This window comes from Octopus sinensis, linkage group LG5 (genome assembly GCF_006345805.1).
Source record: "Octopus sinensis linkage group LG5, ASM634580v1, whole genome shotgun sequence".
NCBI lineage: Eukaryota > Metazoa > Mollusca > Cephalopoda > Octopoda > Octopodidae > Octopus > Octopus sinensis.
In genome coordinates this window covers 64,631,167-64,650,181 of record NC_043001.1, presented here as the reverse complement: position 1 = coordinate 64,650,181, position 19,015 = coordinate 64,631,167, and the positions used below count along the sequence as shown (strand labels likewise).

At 37.8% G+C, this 19,015-nt stretch overlaps 1 protein-coding gene across 3 annotated transcripts in view; it reads right to left on the bottom strand.

The window, feature by feature from the left end:
* The window catches only part of LOC115212167 (HORMA domain-containing protein 1-like), a 557,209-nt gene that overhangs the window by 161,726 nt on the left and 376,468 nt on the right, over positions 1 to 19,015 (bottom strand). The window lies entirely within an intron of this gene.

Below are 19,015 nucleotides of genomic sequence, written 5' to 3'. Positions count from 1 at the left end.
TTGAACTGCACAGAGGAAATGACTAAGAACTGAGAGGACTGTCAATTTGCTGTACTCAAGAAAAACCCATCCAACACAACAAAAATTACATCCTAAAAGTATGCTTGTAGCCCATTCTGCCCCATCAAGCATCTTTCACATCTCATTCTTGATACTCTCTCAAACTTAGCCTTAGCATAAATCCATTTTCCCCAAATCTTTCCAATCTTCTCCAGTGGTGAAATGATTAAAGAAGGTTCTTTATTTGTCACATGGCTAAAAAGACCCAAGACTGGTTGGAAGAAAATGGCATTAAAAAGATTTCATGGCCAAACCAGTCACCAGATATGAACCCTATTGAACATCTCTGGGGCACAATGGACAGGACACTTTATAAAAAGAACAAGAAAGCATCCTCAAAAGCCAAAACTTTTGAGATTACTGCATGAAACTTGGCAAGAAATTCCTCAAGAGAATATTTGTCATCTGATATATGTATGCCTAATAAAGTCCTTGTATTGAAAAATGCAAAGGGCATGTCTACTAAATATTAAATATTTATATTATAATAATTAATAAATAATTTGAATGCATAATTCCAGATTTAAATAAATTTTAACGATTGTAAGGGTTTCTATTTATTTTGTCATGTCTGTGTACATACACACACACACACACACGTGTGTATGTGCATATAATGTACTGTTCCATGATGGCAAGCTCAACAAAAAATGTATTCCGTCTGGTGAGAGATAAATATTATTTAATATACACAATACATGTTATATTCTACTAATAGTTTCATATGTTGAGAAGTACCTCAGATATATTCATCAGGCACAAACCACATATAATGAACTAAAAATGGAATGAGAAAAGAAATGCGAAAATTTGAGAAGAAACCTTATAGATACCGAAGAAGGTAAAAAAACAGAAAATGAAAAAGTAAAAAAAGTAAGAGTTATCCCCCTTAGACCTTAAGTTATAAGGCTGGAACGATATCAACAAGTTAATTAGGTATAGGTGGAATTTTCCAATTCTTCAAAATGTACTTTGACATTCTTCTAGCATCAGCCACCCATCACTCCACCCTCTTTTTGTGCACTACCAGCTTCCTCCTCCTCCCTATTATCCTCCCTTGCACACACACTATTTCACCAATCACCTTTTTAGGCTTTCAGTATCTTTCTCCTCTACGATATTCCATTCTGTTCCTTTAAACATCTTATAGCTGAAAATTTCAGATCTAGAGTTCAGTAGTAAGCAGGGAATCTTAGATCCAAAAAGAATCTGAATGCTTTCAGCTAAACATAGCTTACATTTATTGATCCATTAACATAAAGCATGGATTTTTCAATTATTTTCTACCTAATCACATGTGGTGTCGCGTTAGATTTCAAATTCCATTCATGGGTAGCCAACTTAATAGCTTTGCTTTTGTCCCTATTTCAGAAGGAGGCTATGTGATTATTATAGCGATTTTTTAAATTCTCCTTCATATAATCCAATGTAGGTCTTCTTATCTGTTGTATTATCATCTAGCATTGCAGTAACTTCTGCCTCATATATGGCAGATTTAATCACAAGTTGACAGGATCCTGCTTCCTGACAGTTACAACTGGATTTAGGCTCTTGGTATTGACCTTGTGTAATGATACTCTTTACATTGGGGCAGCAACTAAAAGTAGCTTGCTTAAGAACCACATGGTTTCAGGTTCAGTCCCACTGCATGGCACCTTGGGCAAGTGTCTTCTACTATAGCCTCAGGCTGCCAACCAAAGCCTTGAGTGGATTTGGTAGATGGAAACTGAAAGAAGCCCATCGTATATATGTATATATATATATATATGTATGTGTGTGTATATGTTTGTGTATCTGTGTTTGTCCCCCAACATCGCTTGGCAACCGATGCTGGTGTGTTTATGTCCCCATAACTTAGTGGTTCAGCAAAAGAGACCGATAGAATAAGTACTAGGCTTACAAAGAATAAGTCCTAGGGTCGATTTGCTTGACTAAAGGTGGTGCTCCAGCATGGCCACAATCACATGACTGAAACAAGTAAAATAGAATAAAAGAGAGAATGCCTATTAAATATTTTCCTGTATCTGTGAGTTACTGGAAAGTGTTTGTCTAAGAGAGACAGGAATCTTTTTCCTTTGTTAGTTTTTATATTAAGGGAAAAGGGAAGGGCAAACTAAATAATTTTCCTTGTCCTATTTTTAGGTCTATTATTATTATTCTGATTAATATAATAAGGATTATGTATTACTTTATCTTTGAAGCCATTAAATCTACTGTTATTATTCTGATTAATAGTAGTGGGGTTATATATTAATTTATCTTTGAAACCACTATTGGCTAGGGCATTGTTATAATAGGGGGATGCTTTCTCAAACATTTCTTTAGAGGAAGAGAGGTTAGACACTCTGTTACTAATATTAGGTATAAGGTTTTTAAAAATTACAGGAGGGTGACAAGACTTTATGTATATAGGCAAGTTTCTCATTAGGCTTATGGAAAGGTTTAGATGAGGAGGAGTTCATGTCTAGGGAAACATCTAAAAAGTCAACTATAGACAGATCAGTAGCTACTGTAATTTTAAGGCCTAATAGACTGAAGGTAGAAATAAGTTGTTTCCTAAATCAGTGTAAGTGTAAATATATATACAAACACAAATACATACAGATACATACACACACATACATGTATATGAACATAAGTACATTCATACATACACCTGTGCACATATTAAAATGCATACATACATGTAAACTTATGTACATGTTCACATACACCTATCTAAATATACAGATGTATGTACCAAGACCTTTGACACTGAACATTGGCCAACTCTTTGGAATGTCCATAAAATTTCACATAGCTTATTTGATCTCTTCATGAAATGAAAGCATAGATTTGTGTCAATGGTGAGCTATGATAAACCATTTCAGTCAGGTGATTTGGCTCTTACATTGCTTACTATCTCTGCTATTGTTACTTTGCAAGACTTTGCATATAGTGATATATCGACAGCCATTAACATAAACTTCCATGGCTCTCATTCATAATCTCTTTACACTGATGATTGCAATCTCCTAAACCACACTGAGGAAGACTGCATTTCCAGATGGGCTACTTCTCACCATCAATTATACATCAAGGATAAAAAGTTAGAAGTTGTGGACACATTTGTTTACCTTGGTAGCACACTAACTAGATTTAATATACTTGACTAGCGGTGACCCGCTTCACGCGCAGGTGAGGGTGTGGTTGTTACTTTCTGTTGCTTCCTTTCTGTTTCTTATTGCTACATTCCCCCTCTTTGTTTCTCTCTCCTTTCTCTCTCACTTTACCACTCTCTTACTCTTCCTTTCTCTCGAACTCTCCCTTGCTTTCTCTTACTGTCTATCTTTCTCTATCTATCACTCTCCCATTTATAAAAAACAAAAGATCTTGAGTAAGTTGAGAAAGTTGAGAAAGAAAATATTTTGAAAGATCAATCATAAATATCAGGCAGTGACAACGGAAAGCACACTTGCCTTTTGTACGTGCCACTATTTGAGCAATTAAAAATAAGGAAAAAAAGGATTTCTTTGTTAAATTTAGTACTTATTTTGGGAATTTTTAGACAATTGACCATGGAAAGGAAAGCTCTAAACACGGGCTACATGCAGCTGTAAATTTCTTTCAAAAAAATTAAAAACTGTAAACAATAAAAGATAAAAGGCAAAAATATACGTAAAAATGAGAAATTTTTTTCAATTTCAAAAATCTTGCCTTAATTTTCAAAATTTCGAACCCATTTTCTGCGCTTAATTTACAAATCCACTTCCACTTTACCATGTTGAGAATTTGATTGAAATCGGGCAAAAAGTGTCCAATATAGATCCCCATTTTCACAGCAAAGCAACCAATGTAGTGGCCCAAAAAGTCTCCCAATCAATTTCACACCTCAAGTTACCCCCTCCTGTAAATTTTCATCTCCTTCCAGCCCCATTTAGACCCCTTTTTACATAAAAATCCAATTTGTATCAACGTTCACCTTCTTCGCTTTATAGATTAGATTAGATGCCAATTGCGCCAATCTGGAGGGACTTAGAGCCCCCTTGAATCGATAAAATATCACTCTTCTCACCATAGCAACTGCATCTTTCCAGATGGCGAGTTTTAACCTACTCAACTCTCTGCCTTCTATGCCTGTGTCAATTTTCAGCTCGATCCGACCACTTGTATGGCCACCAACGTCTGACGTAGCAAAATGTGTACACAATTTTGACACAAAGCCTCTTTTATATATACTCTTTACTCTTTACTCTTTTACTTGTTTCAGTTATTTGACTGCGGCCATGCTGGAGCACCGCCTTTTTTTTAGTCGAGCAAATCGACCCCGGGACTTATTCTTTTGTAAGCCCAGTACTTATTTTATCGGTCTCTTTTTGCCGAACCGCTAAGTGACGGGGACGTAAACACACCAGCATCGGTTGTCAAGCAATGCTAGGGGGACAAACATACACACACACACATATATATATATATATATATACGACAGGCTTCTTTCAGTTTCCGTCTACCAAATCCACTCACAAGGCATTGGTCGGCCCGGGGCTATAGCAGAAGACACTTGCCCAAGATGCCACGCAGTGGGACTGAACCCGGAACCATGTGGTTGGTTAGCAAGCTACTTACCACACAGCCACTCCTGCGCCTATAGAAGATAGCAGAGAAACCTGGTCTTGCTCGGGATTAAAATAGTTTATCATTGTTTTATTTGTTTCGGTATTAAACCCGATTTAATTTGAGTCTACGCGGGTCACACTTTAAAAGATGAGGAATTTTGCCCTAGAGGCCACACCTTTTAATTGAGCAAACTCAAAGTTGCCATGCAAACTCGCCAGGACTTTTAACATAGGTGTGCAAATTTTCAGCTCAATCCGACCATATTTACTAACACTCTTGCCTGTATAACTGCTTGTGAGACAACGTCCACCCTTTTCACAAATATGTAGTTGACTTACAGAGATACCCAGCCTTGCTTGAGATTAAAATGGCATAGTTTTTCATTGTTTTACTTCTTTGGTTAATATAACCCGATTTCACTTGGGTCTACTTGGATCACATTTTAAAAGATCAGGAATTTTGTCCTAGAAGTCACGCCTTTCATTTGAGGTAAAAAATAGTTGCCATGCAAACTCGCCAGCACTTTTAACATAGGTGTGCATAATTTCAGCTCAATCCGACCACATAATGCACACATTATAAATATATATATATGCATTAAATATATATATGTACATATATACACATTAAATATATATATATATGTACATATATACGCATTATATATATATACAGAGAGAGAATTCAAAAAAAAAAAAAAAGATGAAGACAGGTGGTGTACAAAACAAACAGATGTATTAGTATAACTCTCGGGAATTGAAAAAGTCTTTTACATTTCGAGCCTACGCTCTTCTACAGAAAGGAACACAGAAAGGAACAAGGAGAGAAAAAAATGTGTGTAATGGCTACCAATCTATCATGGCGACTGCCAGACAGAAGGGTCACACAGGAGGCCGAAGAAGTAGGGGAGATAACAAAGTAAAAGCGGTCCCAAAATGAAGGTGTGTGTGTGTGTGTGTAAGAGAGTACATATGTGCGTGTGAAAGAGGGCTGGTGGTCTTGACGTGTGCATGTGTGTATGTATAGGCGTGAAAATGTGGGGATGGGAAGTGGCCAGTGTTGGTTTGTGGGTGGTGGTGTGTTGTGGTGTGATATGTTGTGTGGTTTGGTGTGGTGTGGTGTGATGTTGTTGGGAGGTGGGGGAGGCGAGAGTGGGGAAAGCACGGGGAGTGTGGGTTAGGTTGAGGGTTGGGGTAGAGTTGGGGTATGTGGGTAGTCAGAGGGTGGGTGTAGAGATGGGGTTTGTGGGTAGGCAGAAGGTAGGGTATGTGGGAGAGGGTGTAAGGGATGGGATGGGAAGGATAGGGAAGGTGGAGTAGGAATGTGAAGGGGTGCGGTGGGCTTATGGGGGAGGGTTGACAATGAAGGGGGAAGGGGAAGGTGGGTATGAGAGAAGAGAGAAAGAGAGTAAGAGAGAAGAGAGAGTAGAAGTGAAGAGAAGTAGGAGTGAAGAGAAGTAGGAGTCAGAGCAAGAGACGAGAGGTGGGTGGGAGGAAGTAAGAGGGAGGGGAAGAGAGGCAAGCAGAGGAGGTTAGATAAAGAGGGGAAGAGAGTTGAGCCCATATGGTACAAAGGAGTGAAGAGAGAAGATTAATCTCTGTTCACGGCGCAAACGGGAGTCCAGATGGCCTCTGTGCAAGGACAATCCGAACACAGGCAAGTGTTGCAAAGAGTGACCAGTAGAGCAGAAATGGAGTGAGGCCGGGGTGTCATTGCTGAGGCGGATGTCTCAGAGATGTTCTGTGAACCGGTTAGCTAAGCAGCGTCCCGTTTGTCCGATGTACAGAGAATGGCAGAGAGAGCAGGAGCTACAATAAATGATATTGGTAGAAGTGCAGGTGAAGGAGTCGGTGATGTGATAGGGTCGATGATGGGTGCCAGTGAGGAGGATGGTGTTGGAGAGGTAAGGGCAAGTGTGGCAGCATGGGCAGGAGCAGGGGAGCGAGCCAGGTTCGGGAAGAAGCTGTGGTCTCGTGGGTTGTGGGTTCATTTGAAGGTGGGGAGGGATCGGTTGGGGAAGATGTGTCAAGTGGACGGGTCAGACTGGAGATGCTGGAAAGCTCGGAGAATGGTGCGTTGGAGAAGTAGGGTAGTGGGGTGGTAGGTGAGGGGAAAAGGGTAGGCAGGAGACTGCAGGGCGGGTTTGGGGGGAGAGAGCAGATGCACGGTCCACACAACATGCTCTGGCAAGGGCAGTGTGGATCCACGTAGGATGAAGTGGCGAGCCTTGAGTTGAGACTGAGTCTCGAAGTCATGGTCGTCACTACAGAGCCTGCGTAGACAGAGGAATTGAGAATAGGGGATGGAAAGCTTGGTGAGTTTAGAGTGGGAGGAGGAGAAGTTGAGGTATGAGTGTGAGTCTGTGTGTTTGTAGTGGATGGAGGTGGTAAGAGAAGAATGCTGACCGAAATGTCAAGAAAAGAGACAGAGGTGTCAGAGATAGTGCAGGAGAAGTGGAGGGCATGGTGAGTCTACTGTTGTGAGAAAGAATCACTTCAAAACTTAGTGTTTAGGAATTTTCTTTTACATCAAGTTCAAAATTTTACGCCAGCCGTTAAACTGCCACTACGTTGCTGTCCGTCATTAAGAAATGCCAGCTATAAATGGAAGATAGATAGATAGATAGAGAAAGATAGAGAATAAGAGAAAGCAAGGAAGAGTCCGAGAGAAAGAAAGAGTAAGAGAGTGGGAAAGTGAGAGAGAAAGGAGAGAGAAACAAAGAGGGGGAATGTAGCAATAAGAAACAGAAAGGAAGCAACAGAAAGTAACAACCACATTCTTACCATCATGGACGGCAACACACTGACGATTTAAAAGCAGGCACAAATTTTTTAGCTTGCAGTAACAGAGAATTCCTAAACACACTCACCTGTAAATTTTAATCCCCTTCCATCCCCATTTAGACCTTTTTTCACATTTTGGTTAAAATAACCCGATTTCATTCGGGTCTACTCGGGCCACATTTTATAAGATGAGGAATTTTATCAAAGGTCATTTGAGGAAAAAAATAGTTGCCATGCAAACTCTCCAGCACTTTTAACATAGGTGTGCATATTTTCAGCTCAACTGACCACATAATGCACACATTATATATATATATATATATATATATATATATATATATATATATATATATTGTATATATATATATATATATATATGCATTAAATATATATATGTACATATATACGCAGTATATATATATGTGTGTGGGTGTACACAGTATATATATATATATATATATATATATATATATATATATACATATATATATATATACATATATATATATTGGCCTGCTCGCTTAGCCAGCGGGGTGGCGTTGTTCAAAGGCTAAAACAATGCGAACGCATTGTGACCAGTGATGTGTAGCAACATCTGATGGTCTGGTCGGTCACGTGATCACGTGATATATATATATATATATATATATATATCTATATATATATATATATATATATGTAAATACAGATATATACACTTTGTATATATACATATTTATATATAGAACACACACACACATATATAAATTAACCCAATAATTATTGCCACCACCACCACACAATCATGAGAACAAATATTTGTTCTCATGATTGTGTGGTGGTGGTGGTGGTGGTGGAGATAATAATTGTCTCTATGAATGCAGACAGACGTAGAGAGAGAGAGAGAGGGGATGTGAGAGAAAGAGTGAGAGTGCTGGCGAAGGCGGCAGGGGAAAGATAGTTGATCTGTCACACATCATCATAGAGAGAAAGTGAAGGGAAGGAAGGAAAGAGAGAGAAATGGAAGACAGGCAGATAAGAAAATGAGAGTAACGAAAAAAGACTAGTCAAAATGTGGGTTTTTTGCCCTAGTAACCACAGCTTTTAAGATAGGGATTTCTCATTTTACATGTCTCTGTAAATTTCGGAATGAATCCGACAGGATGTAGTGCCCTTTAACCCATTCCAATGCCAAAACCAGACAAACTTTTCACATTTCAGATTTATAGATATTGACTAGCTTACGGTGAACCGCTCTACATGCGGGTAAGAGTGTGGTTGTTACTTTCAGTTGCTTCCTTTCTGTTTTTTATCACCACATTCTCCCTCTTTGTTTCTCTCTCATTTCTCTGTCACTTTCCCACTCTTTTACTCTTCATTTCTCTCAGATTCTCCCTCGCTTTCTCTTACTCTCTATATTTCTCTATCTATCTCTCATTTATAAACAACAAAAGATCTTGAGTAAGTTGAGAAAGAAAATATTTTGAAAGATCAATCATAAATTTCAGGCAGTGACAACGGAAAGGTCTGCTTCAAGACAGACAGCAAAACACTAACATTTAAAAGGGACAGACAAGCTTGCGAGCTGAATAAAAATAAAAAAATATTGGATACCAAAGTTTGAAGGGATAGAGTCTGAGTATAGTAGAGTCACCATAGCTGGCATTTCTTAATGATGGACAGCAACGTAGTGGCAGTCTAACGGCTGGCGTAAAATTTTGAACTTGATGTAAAAGAAAATTCCTAAACACCAAGTTTTGAAGTGATTCTTTCTCATGACAGTAGACTCACCATGGCAAACATTCAAAACTTCTTCATCATGGACGGCAACACATTAACGATTTAAAGGCTGGTGCAAATTTTTTAGCTTCATGTAACAGAGAATTCCTAAACATCCGCTCCTGTAAATTTTAATCCCCTTCCAGCCCCATTTAGACCTCTTTTCACAAATGTTGGTTAATATAACCCGATTTCATTCGGGTCTACTTGGGCCACATTTTATAGGATGAGGAATTTTGTCCTAGAGGTCATGCCTTTCATTTGAGGAAAAAAATAGTTGCCATACAAATTCGCCAACACCTTTAACATAGGTGTGCATATTTTCAGCTCAACCGACCACATAATACACACATTATATATATATGTGTGTGTGTGTGTGTGTGTGTGTGTGTGTGCGCGCGTGTGTGTGTACGCATTATATATATTAATGTATACAAATTATATATATATATATATAAATACAGATATATACACTTTGTATATATACATATTTATATATAGAACACACACACACACATATATATATAAATTAACCCAATAAATATCTGATTCATAATATTTGTTCTCATGATTGTGTGGTGGTTGTGGCGATGATAATTCTCTCTATGAATGCAGACAGACATAGAGAGAGAGAGTGACAGTGCTGGTGAATGCGGTAGGGGAAAGATAGTAAACTTTCCCTCGCTTTCTCTTACTCTCTATCTTTCTCTATCTATCTCTCTCCCATTTATAAACAACAAAAGATCTTGAGTAAGTTGAGAAAGAAAATATTTTTACACTTTTTAAACCCTTTGTCGTTATTCTCAGTCACTCATTATTACATTCTCCCTTCCTTTCACTTTCTTTTATCTTTTACTTATTTCACTTTCACTTTCAGATCTAACTAGGAAAAAGTCACATATCGAGCCCCCTATCTGAACAGTGCTTACTGTTCCTGTATACAAGACCACTATCAGCCCAACCATTTACAGAGGTATAATTTTTAGATCTGGAATCCTCCAGAGCATATACCTGTCCACTAAATCAAGTGTCTTGTGGAGATCACCATAATCTGCAAACTGAAAACTCTGCCTGCATTCAATGAGTACTCAGAGAACCAGGATCCTGTCAGTAGTTGATGTCTTAAATGTCAGTAACACACCTGACAAAATGCTTAGATGCTAAAGCATGTTTTGGAGATATTAATTTAAACTAACATCAAATATAGAAGATTATACCAAGTCACATCATGTTTCCTAGTCCTTTTTTTTTGTTGTTTTTAGTCATACTTAAGGATGGTTAGCCAAAGTGCTGCCATTGTGTGCAGGAATAATGATGGTTTCCATAAGACCTATATTTACATTGGTATAATCTTTATCAGCTGGGTGGTAAAATTCTTAGTGTCTTTATGCTCTGAGTTCACATACTACTGAGGTTGACTTTGCCTATCATTCTTTCATGGTTGATAAAATAAGTACAAGCTGTGCATGGAGGTGAATGCAATCGACTAGCCCCCTTCCCCAAATTTCAAGCATTAAGCCTATAATAGAAAGGACTACTATTATTATTAGTAGTAGTAGTTCTATCTTTGTAAGTTTATGCTAGGTTTAGTCTCAAGAGAATTGCATGTAATATTTAACATATTTGATGTATTTAAATGTGTTTAGATTAGTTATGTCTGTTGTAGACAGAATATCTTTATGCATAATATTGATTACTAGCTCCTTCAATTTTTTATTTCTATCACAAGTCCTATAGTTGTATTTTGAGATTGATTTATTTTCTTTTGAATTACTATATCATGTTCTTTCCAAGTTCTTTGATCTTAGTTATAGTAGTTTGCAGTTGCTGTTCTATTTGTTAAATTTGGTGTAGCGAAGTACGATAATGCAACAGTGAATATGTCGAATATCCTATGGCATTTGTGCTGAGAATGAAAATCTTTCTTAAAGATGCTAAAGAATGTTTTGGGGATATTAATTTAAACTAACATCAAATATAGAAGATTATACCAAGTCACATCATATTTCCTAGTCCTTTTTTTTTTTTACTGTTTTTAGTCATACTTAAGGATGGTTAGCCAAAGTGCTGCCATTGTGTGCAGGAATAATGATGGTTTCCATAAGACCTATATTTACATTGGTATAATCTTTATCAGCTGGGTGGTAAAATGCTTATGTAGGATATTTCTTTTCTCTTACAGGTAGATGTGTCTTTGGTATTGTTGCTTTTACTCCTTTTAGGATTCTTGGTATCAAAACGTTCCTGAACTAGTTATGTTTAATAAAAAAAAATAACTTATTTACCTAAGTTTTAACATCATCTCCTTTGAAATGATCACCTTGCACAGTAATACATCAGTTCTAATGTTCCTGCCATTTTTGGAATCCAGCTTAGAAGCTGTTTTCCGTATATGAGTTGAGGGCCTTCTGTGATTCAATCTTGATCTCAACTGTGGTGTTTAAACGGCAACCTTTGAATTGCATTTTCATCTTGCAGAAGAGATAGAAGTCTGTAGGGGCTAAATATGATGAATAGGACAGGTGCAGAAGCAATACCGTGTTGTTTTTGGTGAGAAACTCACAAGTGAGGAGAGCTCAGTGACAGAGTGCATTGTCATCATGAAGAATCCAATTCTTCACGGATGTTAGGATTGCCTGCATAGACCCATACAAGAGACCAACAACATCAGGAATGTTGTTGATTGTCCTCCAACAATCCTCATGCACAAGCTAATGAATTTCCAGGAGTGATGCTCATGGCAGGTCTTCTAGATTGCTCATTGTCTTCTAGGGATGTTCTTCTGCTTTTGAAGCAACCATGCCACTTGAAACATTGTGTGTGACCTATTGCCTTATCGCTGTAAGCTTGTTGAAGCATGCCCAATATCTCTGTAGCAGTACATAAAAGAGAATTGTTGGTTTTTCTAGTAGGAACTTGAACTGTTTTATGCTGAAATTATTTTTTGTATATAGGTTTTGAGATACAAATCCTGATTGGTTAATAACTCAATGATGTCACTTGACTTTGCTTGCCTGTGGCTAAATGTTCTAGTTGGCTGACTGCCAGAATATGACATTAGTTTTACAAATGTCCCGGTCACAAAATTTGCTTTGGCAGTAGTCCAGTTAGTTGACCTTCTGGTGATGTCATTTCTTTATCAACTGTTTTGATTCCTTGTTTTTGTCCACTAGTAGTCCAGTGCTCCGGTTAGTTGATTTTCTGCATATGTCATTTGTGTTTCAAATCTGTATATATATAAGGCAGAATGTGTGTGTGTGTGTACATGATTGTAATTTATGCACGTCCACAAATTATTACGCATGTTGCTCCAAGTTTAGGAGGACATTCGTCAACATCCTACCTGGGTTTTGTCAACTTATTTTTTTCCCGAGGCACTCATGGATACAGGTAAAAATCTATTTTCAGCCACAGTATTTACCTATTTTGAAGGTTGCTAACATGAGTTAAGTCCCTTCTAGCCATAGCCAAGCAAAAGTGTGTGTGTGAGGGCGAGAGAGAAGTTGTATGTTGATGTATGTGAGGGAGAGAGAGTGTTTCGCAACATCTAACAAAAATAGTAAAGAAAAAGTATGTGTAAGGAAGAGAGGCAGAAGGTTTGACAGTGATCTAACAAAAAAAAAGGTAAAGACAAAGTGAGAGAGAGAGAGAGAGGGGGAGGGAGAGTAAGTCACAGCGTTCATAAAAAATAAAATGTAAAATGTTTTGTTTTTTCTTAAACACGAGATATAGTGTTCAAATTTAGGATGTTTTTGAAAGACACTATATTTTATAATCAGAGTATATATACTTTCTCACACAACAATTACAATATATTTATTTTAAAGCGTTCATCTTTCTCCCCCTTCTCTCTCACACATATATTACTTTGGGTGTGAAAGAGTTTTGTTTTTATTTTACGCCATTATTTATTTATTTTAAATTGTTCATCTTTCTCCTCCCCTCTCTCTCACACATATATTACTTTGGGTGCAAAAGAGTTTTGTTTTTATTTTACGCCGAGTAAAAAAGTGTTTTGTTGAGAATCCATTTATTTAACATATCAGCACTGCCTTTCAAATATCTCAGGAACATTACAAACACCTGACAGCAGAGCCTTCAAGCATATAACAGAAGTTATCTTTATTTCCTTAAATAACCCTACCAATTTCAACGGATTTCACCCAAATTTGACGTCGATATTACTTAGTTTGGTTTGAAATAAAGAACTTGATTAGCTTAATAATCGTAACTTAATCCCGGGTAAGGCTGGGTTATACTGCTAGTAATCATTATTTTGGATCTAGCATTCCTGTTGGATGACTCCCTGAAGACTTCATTTGTTTTTCTGATGTCTTGGTCAGCTAAATATTCAAAGGCATCAGTTGTTTATTTATATGGGTTTGACTAAAAATAAAATTTAATCAGTTGAACATCAGTAAATACTGTTGAAAAAGTGTCATATATAATTGTACAGTGTTTGAAGTAAGTGTTTAAAAACCTGGAGGGAGCCTGTTATCTCAACTTTAGATTTATTTTTGTTGTTTCTAGTCATTTTAGGTTCTGTGCATTCTCATTCTAGTGTGTTGTTATAAAGCATGTTTTAATAAACATGTTTTCCTTATTTAATTGGAATTCAGCCAAAGTGTTCATGATGTATCGATATGGAGCAGTATCTGCCAATCTTTTTTGCCTTATGACACACCAAGCAAGAATTTCTTTCGTAGCACACCAAATAAAAATCCCTTCAAGATTGAGCATACTTTATTAGCATGAATAAAAATAGATAAATTCTTATTATAGCAACAACAAAATAAATAACATTGTTTTATGAACATATAATATATATATATATTATGTATACAACACACACACACACACACACACACATATATATATAATACAATTTACTGAACCTTCAGATTTTAATATGTTGGACCACTGGTGTTAAATTGATGTTAATTAAATTAATATCCAATTTCTCACCCTCATTTTAAATTATATATATATATATATATATATATATATATATATATATATAGGTTATGAGTGGTAATGGTATCATTGAGACCCAAAGGTATCACGTAATGCTGAATAAGTGCTATAGATAGACCTTAGTTAAGTTCCAGGTTCGATGATTATGTGAATAAGGAGTTCAACGTTGGTCATATGTCAGCGTGTGTATATAAAAAATTTTTTTCGTAATGAGATAAAAAACCATGGTTGTGTAGATTTTAGAACATTTATAGATAGAAGGTCTTACAGCTGTTTCCAGGATATTTATTATATCCCTTCATCGAAGACGGTGTGAAAGGATGGTTAAGAAATAGTTAATTTAGATAAGATATAAAATAGAAAGTGAGGTGGAGGAAATAAAAGAAAATAGATGTGAGATATGTAGGGATATTGCATTTGAAGATCCATTTTTTGAGGCAGAATGGTATACATATAAGATTCCAATACCTTATGAGTAAAGTCCAATAGTATTCAAAATTGGCCATTCCAAGTATAGAGTTTATACACAGTGTCTTTGAATCAAGGGTTTTATTTAAATAAAACCCTTGATTCAAAGACACTGTGTATAGGTATACTTGTCATAATTCTCATATGTTCCTAACAGTCATAAATTGTAATTCTCTAAATCCTAGTAACACTCTCTCCCTGTTTTGCTTTGTCTTATAACTTATGTCTCCAGCTCTTTGTCCCCCAACGATAAAGTCTTTCAAATTTTTCCCCCTCTCTCTCTCTGTTTGTCTCACTCATGTCTTCTTACTGCTATTTCTATTTCTTGTGGCAAATGCTAGCCATTTATTTGACCACTTCTGGCTGTAGATTATATAAAGAACCCTTCGTATATGGTTTTCCTAAACCTTCACATCACTTGCTCTACTATTGACACTATCATACCACATGAAATGACAAGCAGTTAAGCTAAAAAATTTCTCTAGTTTTTAATTGTTCATCATTCATTTATTTAACTTGTTATACTAACATGCTAATGTACTTGAGTTAAAATAACTTTAATAACGTTTGTAACTTGTAATTTGTTAATTTTCCAAATAACTTTCAAATATTATCTCTTCAAATACTTGCTATAATTTTCATTAATTTTTCAAATAACTTTCAAATCGTATCTCTTTAAATACTTGCCATAATTCTTATGTGTTCCCAACTATCATAACTTGTAATTCTCTAAATCCTTGCAACACTCTCTCTCTATGTTTTGCCTTGTCTTATAACTTGTGTATCCAGCTCTTTGTCATGATCTCCCCCAGTGATAAAATCTTTCAAGTCTCTCTCCCATTCTCTCTCGTGTCTTCCTACTGCTATTTCTATTTCTTGTGGTGAAGCTGGCCATTGCTTGTTCACAATGCACTCACCCATTCCTGCCTCCACCACCTATGGCAGAAATCTCTTCCCTCATATCAGAAACTTCTTCTTTCATATCTCTTCTTTTATACCAAAATCCCTACAGAGCTCTACTTCAACAGAAATCTATTTTCTTATACTGAAAACCCCTACAAGACTCTGTCTCACTTCTGTACCAGAAGACCTGCATACCTCTGTCCCTCCCTTCTCACCACCAAAAATCATCTACACTATTACATGCACCAAAAGGAGATGTGTTACTTAGTGAATAAACAGACTGCCTACTTCTTTCTTTCTCTTTCTCTCTATATACAATGGACTAACCAATAGCTGCTCATTTACTTACTTAATTTAAACATCGACATATCTATATTTGCAGCAGTAACACATATATATACAATGTTCATAACATTTATACTTACAATGCTCACATTACACTCACCCCCAATAGAGGCAACAGTTTTAATATAATATGCTTGAATGATGATAGGTTAAAGCGAGAACAACTGTTGTGACATGCCTGTTATCAAACGATCACTGAAACCTTCTTTTCAGGTGCTGAATACCATCACTCCTTCTCATGTTACTTCCCACAGCCCTTTCCCAGTTTTCCAGCTTACTGAGTGCCTCAGTCCAAATCTGCAGCTGGTGCAGTGGTAGTGGAATGATGCTGTAGACAGGGCCATTAGAGCAAAGAAACTTGGAGGGTGGAAGAGTGGGGCTATCAGAGAACTGTATCAGATAGCAAGAAGAGAAGTTGGGAGAAAGGTATATCTAGCCAAGGGAGAAATGGAAAAGAAGTTTGCCTATGTTCAGCAATGTGAAGACCAAAGACTTGAAGAGTTTTGGATTGCAAGACAGTGTACGAGAGAAATTTGTGATGTCATAGGAGAGAAATGTGACTGCATGGATGATGGTGCACTTGCATTTAATGATTCTGCAAAGAAAGAGGCTTGAGAATGCTATTATGAAAGACTGCTGAATGTGGAGAATGAATGGGAAGAGGAGAGTCTGCCATATATTGACCCAGTTGAGGGACCAGCTACCCGAATCAACAGTACCTTGATTGATAAAGCAATTAAGGATATGAAGTCAAGGAACGCCCCTGGTCCATCAGGAATCACTGCTGAGATGCTTAAAATATCTGGTGGTGTGGATTATGGTCTAGTCACTTGTATTGTAAATCAGGTGGTTCACGAAGGAGTCATACCCAATGACTGGTATAGCAGCACCATAGTCAACTGATAGAAAGGTAAAGGCGATGCCTTAGATAGAAATAACAACCAGAGGTATCAAACTGTTGGATCAGGTGATAAAAATTATAGAGAGAGGTCATAGCCCAACTAATTAGAGTGAGAGAGTTAGTCTAGATGAGATGTAGTTTGGTTTTGTACCAGGGAGAAGCACCACTGATGGTATATTTCTGGTAAGGCAGCTTCAGGAGAAATACAGAACCAAAGATAAACCTCTGTACATGGCTTTTGTTGACTTGGAGAAAGCCTTTGACAGGGTCCCCCAACCCCTTATCTGGTGGTCAATGCAGAAACTAGGGATAGATGTGTGATTGGTGAGCTGTACAAGTCTTGTACAGGGACACTAACAGTAAGGTGAGGATTGGCAATGAGTACAGCACAGAATTCAGGGAATTCTGTGCTGTACAAGTAGGGGCTCACCAAGGATTGGTGCTCATCTCCCTCTTGTTTCTCCAGGCAACAACAGAGGAATTTAAGACAGGCTGCCTTTGAGAGCTCCTCTATGTTAATGACCTTGTTCTTATAGCTGAATCACTGCCAGAACTAGAAAAGAAGTTTCATGTACAGAAGCAAGGTCTAGAATCAAAGTGCCTTAGAGTTAACTGAGCAAAACCCAAAGTCTTAGTAAGTAGGAAAGTAGACAAATCACAAATCCCTTCAGGTACATGTCCCTACTTGATCTGTAGAAAAAGCATAAATAGAAACTCCATAAGATGCACCCAGTATAAGCTTTGGTCACATAAAAGGTGCAGCAATATCAGATTTAAAAGATTAACAGGAAAAATAGCTTTTGTATGTAGAAGATGCACAGGTACAATAAACACTGAAAATGTACAGAAAATTGACTCCATCAATTGCCAGTGGGGTAAGCTAGTAGATAGCTTCCATTATCTAGGCGACCAAGTTAGTAGCAGAGGTGGATACTCTGAGAGTGTATCTGTGAGAATAAGATTAGGCTGGGCAAAGTTCAGAGAGCTCCTACCTCTGCTGGCAACAAAGGGCCGCTCTCTCAAAGTGAAAGGCAGATTGTATGATGCCTGTGTGCATACAGCTATGCTACATGGCAATGAAACATGGGCTGTGACAGCTGAGGATATGCTTAGGCTTGAAGGAAATGAAGCCAGCAAGCTTTGCTGGATGTGCAATGTCAGTGTGCATGTTCGACAGAGTGTAAGCATCTTTAGAGAAAAGTTAGGCATAAGAAGCATCAGATGTGGTGTGCAAGAGAGATGTGCTGTGCTGGTATGGTCATATGATTTGTATGAATGAGGACAGCTGTGTAAAGAAGCGCTGATCTCTAACTGTGAAAGAAACCTGTGGTAGAGGTAGATCCTGGAAGAGATGGGATGAGGTGGTGAAGCATGATTTTTGAACTCTGGGCCTCACAGAGCCAATGACTAGTGACTGAAACCTTTGGCGATATCTGTACTTGAGAAGACCTGTCAAGCCCATGTTACTGGCACCCATGCAGGTGGCATATAAAAAGCACCTTTTGAGCATTAGGCCTCATGGAGGCAAAGTGGCTGAACTCCTTTCAAGCACTGGGCCTCACAGAGGCAATGACTAAGACCTTTGAAGCACCTTTCGAGGGTTGGGCTCATGAAGGTAAAGTGGCTGAGCTCCTTTCGAGTGTTGGGTCTCATGGAAGCAATGACCAAGACCTTTGGCATAAGTGTTGGGTCTCATGGAGGCAATGACCAAGACCTTTGGCATTATGTTGTGCTTGAGAAAAAGACCCATCAAGCTGAGCAAAATCACAATTGTGGCAGATAACAGCGTCACACAAATGGCACTTGTACTGGTGACATGTAAAAGCCCCCATTACACTCTTAGAGTAGTTGACGTTAGGAAGGGCATCCAGTCATAGAAACCATGCCAAATCAGATTGGAGTTTGGTGCAGCCTTCCAGCTGTCAGCACCTGTCAAGCCGTCCAACCCATGCCAGCATGGACAACAGATGTTAAATGATGATGATAATGATGTATTCAATACACTTTGTATGTTTTAAAAAATTGAGACCTTTTGTCATCATTATTGTTTAACATCTGCTTTTCATGCTGGTATGGATTGAACTGTTTTACATGGAGCTGACCAGCTGAAAGCTGTCCAGACTCCAATTGTCTGTTGTGGCATGGTTTCTATGGCTGGATGTCCCCTCCCCCCGCCAACCACTTAACAGAGTGTGCCGAGTGGTTTTTATGTGCCACCAGCATGGGT